Source organism: Triticum aestivum, chromosome 7B (genome assembly GCF_018294505.1).
Source record: "Triticum aestivum cultivar Chinese Spring chromosome 7B, IWGSC CS RefSeq v2.1, whole genome shotgun sequence".
NCBI classification, from domain to species: domain Eukaryota; kingdom Viridiplantae; phylum Streptophyta; class Magnoliopsida; order Poales; family Poaceae; genus Triticum; species Triticum aestivum.
Genome location: NC_057813.1, coordinates 697,481,973 through 697,490,470, shown reverse-complemented (window position 1 = coordinate 697,490,470; position 8,498 = coordinate 697,481,973).

Genomic DNA, 8,498 nt, shown 5'->3' with positions numbered 1-8,498 from the left:
TTATCAGAGTCCGTTGATGGAAGCTTACGTTGATGAAGTGAGAAAGCTAGAAGAGCACTTTGACGACCTACGGATGGAACATGTTCCAAGAGCTCAGAACGACATTGCCGATGGCCTGTCGAAGTGCGCCGCACTTAAGTTACCCGTGGAACCAGGGATCTTTGTGCTCAAACTAACTCAACCATCTGTAACGCCATCAACTGGACAGAGCAAGAAGAGGAAGTTGATTTCTGGTGACTATTTTCCGGCAGAGCTCCCCGAAGCCACCGCCAAGAAGGTCCTCAAGATCAACACCAAGGGTGCTGAGGAGCAGTCTGCTCCGGCAAGCCCTAGGGTTTGTTCCGTTGAAGCAGACGCTCCCGACAAGTTTTGCTCCGACAAGCTTGCCGGGGAACATCAAGCTCCGGATGAGCCGCAGGTTCTCGCCGTAGAAGCGGATGTTCCCGCAGCAGCAGATGTGCCTTTAGTCCTTGTTGTCGAGCCGCAAGCTCCAGCATGGGCACAGCAGATTGTCCGTTTCCTTCAGACAGGAGAACTTTCCGAAGAGCAAGAAGAAGCGGAGAGAGTAGCCCGGTAGTCAAGTATGTACCAGTTTGTCGACAACACACTATACAGAAGAAGACTCAATGGTGTGAAATTGAAGTGTATTCACCGAGAAGACGGACAAAAGCTGTTGGCAGAGATACATGGAGGCATATGTGGTCACCACATTGGCGCAAGAGCACTTGCCGGCAAAGCGTTCCGGCAAGGTTTCTTTTGGCCGACAGCCCTCCAGGATGCAACTGCACAAGTAACCAAGTGTGAAGCGTGCCAGTTCCATTCCAAGCAGATACACCAGCCAACTCAAGCTCTCCAGACGATCCCTTTATCCTGGCCATTTTCGGTCTGGGGGCTCAACATCCTCGGCCCTTTTCCCTGAGCTGTCGGGGGCTTTGAGTACTTGTACGTTGCAATCGACAAGTTCACAAAGTGGCCGGAAGTGGAAGCAGTGAGGAAGGTGACAGCACAGTCAGCAGTCAAGTTCTTCAGGTCGATTGTTTGCCGCTTCGGGATCCCTATAAGGATCAATACTGACAACGGCACGCAATTCACGAGCCGCACCTTCATGCAGTACGTCTAAGATCTTGGCGCCAAGGTCTGCTTCGCTTCCGTTGCTCATCCGAGAAGTAACGGTCAAGCGGAGAGGGCGAATGCTAAAGTGCTGCGCGGGCTCAAGACCAGGACTTTTGACAGGCTGCGCAAGTGCGAAAAGAACTGGATTGAGGAGCTGCCGATGGTTCTTTGGTCGGTCAGGACGACGCCAAATCGAGCCACTGGCCAGACACCTTTCGCTCTAGTCTATGGAGCAGAGGCAGTTCTCCCCACGGAACTCGTATACGGGTCACCTCGAGTGCTCGCTTATGATGAGCTTGAGCAAGAGCAGTTGCGACAAGATGACGCGCTGCTCCTTGAGGAGGACCGTCTTCAGGCTGCTGTACGAGCTGCTCGATACCAGCAAGCTTTGCGCCGCTACCATAGCCGCAAAGTTAATGCTAGAAGTCTCGAGGAAGGCGACCTTGTTCTTCGGTGCGTTCAGTCCGCCAAGAATTCCAACAAGTTGACGCCGAAGTGGGAAGGCCCTTACCGGGTGAAACGAGTCACTAGGCCTGGCGCTGTCCGCCTTGAGACCGAAGATGGCATTCCGGTAAGCAACTCCAGGAACATTGGGCATCTTCGTAAGTTTTACCCGTAAGGCGCGGTTGCCGGAACTTGTTCCGGCAACCACCTTTTGTACAAGTCTTGCCGATGTTGCATGTAATCCTTTGTATGAAGCCGGGCGCAGACCCCGTGCATAAGTAAATCTCATGTGCTCCGCACACCTCGTCAATTTCATGCTTTCTACTTTTCTTTGCATGCATTATCTGACACTTTGTGCAGCGCCTACCCCCGGTAAGCAATAACGAGCCGTAAGGCCCCATATCTTTATTTTCTCTCCTTTCTCTTTCTCAAAGAAGGGAAGGTTCCCTCGCCCACAAGTTTGCCGGGGGGAAAGGAGAAGATAATGGTGTGGACCAAGCGTCGTTCGAGGAAGTTTCGCCTTACCGGGAAGCAAACGACAGAAAAGCTAAGTTGCTAAAGTTTGAGAAATCAATTTTAAATTTTTTAAGTTATCTTCCTCGAACGACCGTGCTTTGTATGGAAAACCTGTGCGCGGAGGAACCAACTCGTAGCTAGTTGCACCCTTACTTTGTTTCGAGTCCGCTCAACAACTTAAGTGAGCCGCGACTAGTTGCGACAAGGTTTCTTGTCGGTAGCGGCACCGCCAGCAGGCTGCTGACGTCCCGCACTCAGCGCTCGCGGCTAAGGTGCCTGCACCAACAAGTTCCCTAAAAGCGTAGGGCAAAAACATACAAAGGAAGGAACCAAGTAAAGGAAATAACATAGCAATTGCTACACAAAATAGAGTCATATTATAAGATAGCTTGTCGCAGCTCTAACAGATTGTTCTCATAACATGACCAGCAGCGACAAGAAAAAGAGAAAACGGGCGGCCTAATCTACGCGATCGCCCTCAACCCTCTTGATCCCGCTCACCTTGTCCACAATGGGTGCGACAAGGGTCTTGAGCGCTTCCAGATCAGCATCCGGCGGCAAGGTCCTGAGGACGTTGGTGAGGTTGAGGCCTGGGTTGCGGAAGGCCACCTTCACCAGCACCTTTTGAAGAGCTCCCGCGCAGATCTTGCACAACTCATCGGCCAGCTGCTTTGGGATCTTCTCCTGGAGTCGCTGGAGGGCCGTCGCCACACCTTTGAAGAAAAAGCTGAGCTTGGTGCTGGGTTGGAGGTGCTCATCGGAGGAATACCCGAGATCCTCCATCCCCAGCTGCGCCAGCTCCCCGTCGATGGCTGCGGCAACATCCACGAGACCCTCGGTCCAGTGCTCCACGTTCTCCCTAAAAGTGTTCTGGGTGGCAGCAGCACTGGCCAGCAGCGCCTCGTCGGCCTTGATCTTCTCCTTCAAGGCCACCTCCTGCTCCCTGGCGCCGTCCAGCGTCTTGGTCAAAGTAGTTAGCTTCAACTCAAGATCTGCGTTGGAGTCCTTGGCGGCGCTAAACTCCTTGCTCCTCTCGGCGAGACGACCCTGCAGCTCACCATGGGTGTAGGCGTCCTTCTCGCACTCACGCTTGAGCGCAGCAAGCTCCTCTTGCTTTCGGAGCCATGGCGGAGGTGGTGAGAGAGATCGACGGAGTTGGTGGTGCCGGTGGCGATGGGGGGCGGAGCGCTGCTCTCTTTCAGCTTTGGGAAGAAGGGGGGAGCGGCGGAGGTTTTTTTGAGATTGGAATAGCGACTGGCAAGATGGGCGAACTGCCCCTGTTTCCCTTGCTTATAAAGAGGGAGGGGGCAGACGTTCCGTCTTTCCGAATAAAGAAACCACCCACGATCTCTCCCACGATGCCGCATTCGACGCGTGCCGTTCGAGGAGGGCGCGGTGGATACAGAGTGAAATACGGTGTAACCAGGCCGCGCGTGCCCGTGCCCTATTTTGGGCCTGACCCAACAGCGCTCGGCACCGTGTGTGGCCCAGGCCCGGGGGCTCCTGTCGGTGTACTAGAGTAGGGGTACCCTAGTATCCCGAACTTGTGCACGGGCAGTTGCAGCACCCCGCGGCAAGGCTTGCCGGGTGACCACCAAGGTCCTCCATGGTTCCTTTGGAGCCATTCAAGAACAAAGTATTCAAGCCAAGGAGACAAGGCCCCGGCAAGAGGAGCTTGCCTGGAAGGCCAACCAACGCGTCCCGGCGAGGCCCGGTGAGCGACAAGCTTCCGGACGCGACAAAACAACGACCGCGGCAAAGCGCTTGCCGCGGCAAGCTACCACTCTGTACCCGCGCTCCACCACATCCACCAACGTGTTGCCCTGAGGCCTTTCCAGGCGTGCGTGGCAAGAGGTTGTGCAGCCAGCGGTGCGCGGTGGCAAGCGACGCTGACAATATTGCCATCGTGGCGTGCGGTGGCGTCCCTGACGGTTCCTTTTTGCACTATTTGGGCGACGTAGACGGGCATTTAATGCCTTTGTCCCCTGCCGTCAGGGTTAGGTATGATACACTGTACAGGTAGTTGTACCAACCGCAATTCCTTTTCCATTTTTACCCTTGTCTACGTTGCCACCTGTCGGAGACCCCTTTAGCATATAAAAGGAGGCCCATGCGCAACGTAGAGGGGGGTTCGAAGGCAGAAAAACACTCACGCTCGGTCTCGTTAGCAGCTAGTGTGTACTGTAGCACTCAGCGCTCCCGAGCAAGAACTCAATACACTCAGACATGCAGCAGTAGGAGTATTATCTCTCCGGAGAGCTCCGAAGCTGGGTAAACTACTCGTGTGCTTCGCCTCGATCCGCTCTTCGTGCGATCTCCGCCCCCCGCCGAACCGAAAGGGGCTCGGTCCGCCGGTCCCATAGGTGTTTGTGGATCAGCTTCCTCGACACTTTCCGAGGAAACAATCTCAAGTTCATAGCATCAATTCTATTGAAAAAGTTCCAACTATCATTTTTGGAGGTTTTGAATTTCCTCTCCCTACTGTCAAGAAAAAGTATGATATTCTTATTGTTGGGGATATTCATATCCCCGTTGAGGTAACTTAGTGTTATTCGAAATTTCTCCGGTTCCGTGTTATTCGGAATGAGTTTGTTAACAAGACTTGATCAACCTTGTTAGCAGGTTCATTTTGATGATCATGAGATGGATGAAACTAGAAGGCACAACCTTCTATACCCTATTTTTACTTTCTGTTATTTAGATTAAATAAAGCAAAAATAGTATTATCTGTCTGTTTTTTGAATTATCCGTGCAATAAAAATAGTCCAAAAATAAAAGTGCTCCAACTGCCCTGCAAATCTAGTATGATTTTTTCTGGAATATTTGAGGATTTTAGGCACTGAAAACACTACAGGAGGTCCAAGCACCAGGCCACGAGAGAGGAGGGCACGCCCCCCTGAAGGGCGCGCCCCCTGTCTCGTGGGTCCCTGGTGGCTCCCCTCCACTTATGCCAGCACCCACACACTTCATATTCTACCCAAAAAAAATCTCCATCCACCTCAAGCACGAGTTCTAGCTCATTTTGCTGCGATTTTCGATCTCTTAGCTCAAAGCTCCATTCACAAAACTGCTTTGGGAGATTGTTGCTTGGTATGTGACTCCTCCATTGGTCCAATTAGTTTTTGTTCTAGTGCCTTATTCATTGCAAATCCTTGCTGTCTTGCTGAACCTGTTCTTGAGCTTGCATGTTAAATTTTTGAGGTCCCAAGCAATTCCAATGCATGATATGGGCTCCAGGAACTTGTAGGAGTAGTTGCTATCAATCTTGTTTAGTTTTATGCACTTTTATTTTGAAGTTACTAAAATTTCAGAAATTGTCAGAGAAAGAAATATGCTTAGAAGAATGTACCAAGGTGGTTCCTCGGAAAAGAAAGGGTCAAGGATTGCTATACGTGAGCAAGATGTTGAATTGCCGAGGAATGCATATGTACGGGCTTGTGAGTGGCCATCCGATGATTTTATGATCGAAGTAGGCTTCAAGGAGGAATTTGACGCGTATGTGCGTAATGCTGAGCTGGAGGACCTCTTACAAGATAAGTGTCCTCAATACTCTCAATTGACTGATTCCTTTGTGCGGAGGTTTAAATATAACTGTACACGTAATTCTCCTAGTGTCCTATTTGATATTTATGATACATCTTACACCATGGACTTAGAGGATTTTACAACTGCTTGCAAACTCCCGCAGTGGGGTAATATTAATGATCCTCCCAAATCTGAATTTAGTGATTTCCTTGCGAATATTACTGTGGGAGAATCTAGGGATGTAGCACAAGCTACCATAGGGAGCATTCATTTTCCTGCTTTACATTACTTTGCTCTCTTTATTGGTAGATGCATTAACGGTAAGGACGAGGTATGCCACATGTGTGCCCCCGATCTTTGTGTCCTCAAGAGTGCTGTGTCAGGTTATAAAGGCTATAACTTGGGGGCAATAGTTGCACGTAGGTTGCAGAATAATAGTAGAAAGGGAAATTTCTTTGGAGGAATTTATGCAACCCGTGTGGCTAATTTTCTTGGTATATCCCCACGAGAAGGAGATATGATAATACCTCCTGTTTATTTGGATAAAGAAGCTATGTTTAGTCATCATTTTCTTGAGAGGAATGTACAATTCCTCCATTATCGACTAATCTATGACAGACACAACATCGTCCGTGTTACTCTTCCTGCTCCCTACCTTTTTGATTATCAGGCAAAAGGAAGATTTGTTGTCACCAGAGAGGAAGCAGCTGAATATGAGAGGGGAGTTGAGGCAGCTCGCCAACACGCTGCAGCTCAGGAGGCAGCTGCCGCTGCATCTCAGTACAACCCCCGTTTCACTTATGGATATCAGCCAGGCAGTCCTTAGTATTAAACCAACTTAGGCCAAAAGCCTAAGCTTGGGGGAGTACGTATTTCTCACCGACTTTACATTCATGTTCACACAGTAGTTGTCGGTGCTCATACTCTTTCATTGTACTATCCATGCTAGTTTAAATTTCTTTTTCTAGTTTTCTTCTTGTGTGTTTGATAAACCTTAAGAAAAACCAAAAAAAATTAGTTAGTTTAATTCCCTTGTCTGTAGTAGAATTAAAATAAAAATTAGTTAGTTTAATTCTCATGTGTAAATAGTTTTATTGTATTTTCTTTCTTTTGGGGGTCGAGAAGACCATATTGAAAATGCTTAGTGGCTCTCATATGCATAATTGATTATTTATATTTAGAGCCCATATTACTTGTCTTCTCTTTTGAGTTGAATGCTTGCAGATTCTAGCTTAGTCCAATGCACGTACACTCTTATTATTATGCACATCGTTCGGTCATGCGAGTGAAAGGCGATAATGACGATATATGATGGACTTATTGGGATGAGAAAAGCTGGTATGAACTCGAACTCTCTTGTTTTTGTAAATATGATGATTCATCGCTCCTGAGTCAGCTATTATGAAGTAAACATATTTGCAATGACATTTAGAGATTATAGTTGCTTGTGCCATGCTTGGTTAGCTATGAGTTATAATGGTTTACCTTGCATGCGAACATGCTATTAGAATGATTATGATAGGGACAATTGCATTTTTACCCCTAGTTGGTTCCTACCCACGTGTTTTGCCCTTACTTTTCGAGCTTGCTCAGTTTTGCCCTTACTTTTTCCATCGAGGTCCCTCAAATGCCCTTTGACCGTTTGACCAAAACTTTGAAAATTCATAAATAATTCATACGAACTCAAAAAAATACAAATAAGATATCAAAATGTTCAGATAAACATTACCTTTATGGGCATATCATTTGCATTCAGGACAAAAGCATCATTTAAACTCCTGAGGTAATTAATGTTATTAACATTATTTAAAATAAATAGTATAAACAATATTTTTTTCACGAATAAAAATGACATGCAAATGTAGGTGATGTTTTCTGAACATCCTGATACCTTATTTGCATTTTCCTGAGGTCGTATGAACTTGTTATGAAGTTTCCAAATAATGGTCAAAGTCGTTAGAACATTCATAACAAGTTGATACAAGCTCAGAAAAATGCAAATAAGCTATCAGGATGTTCAGAAAACATCACCTACATTTGCATGTAATTTTTATTCATGAAAAAATATTGTTTATACCTATTTATTTTAAATAATGTTAATAACATTAATTACCTCAGGTAGTTTAAATGATGCTTTTGTCCTGAATGCAAATGATATGCCCATAAAGGTAATGTTTATCTGAACATTTTGGTATCTTATTTGTATTTTTTTTTGAGTTTGTATGAATTAGTTATGAATTTTTAAAGTTTTGGTCAAACGGTCAAAGGGCATTTGAAGGACCTCGATGGAAAAAGTAAGGCCAAAACCCGTGGGTAGGAACCAACTAGGGGTAAATATGCAATTGTCCCATTATGATATGGTATGATGGGATGGTATCCTCCTTTAAATGAATTGAGTGACTCGACTTGGCACATGTTCACGCATGTAGTTGAATCAAATCAACATAGCATTCACGATATTTATGTTCATGGTGGATTATATCCTACTCATGCTTGTATTCGGTGTAAATTAATTTTAATGCATGCTTACGACTGTTGTCGCTCTCTCAGTTGGTCTCTTCCCAGTCTTTTGCTAGCCTTCACCTGTACTAAGCGGGAATACTACTTGTGTATCCAAACTCCATAAACCCGAAAGTTGTTCCATATGAGTCCATTGTACCTTCCTATATGCGGTATCTACACTATTAGGAAAAGGCCTACTAATGGCGCACCAGTTTTTCCTACTAATGGCGCATCACTGGTGCGCCATTACTAGCACGCCATTAGTAATTTTTACTAATGGCGCACCACTGATGCGCCATTAGTATCTAGTATACTAATGGCGCACCACTGGTGCGCCATTAGTATATGCCACAGTGCGCCATTAGTATAGGCCACTGGTGCGCCATTAGTATAGGCCA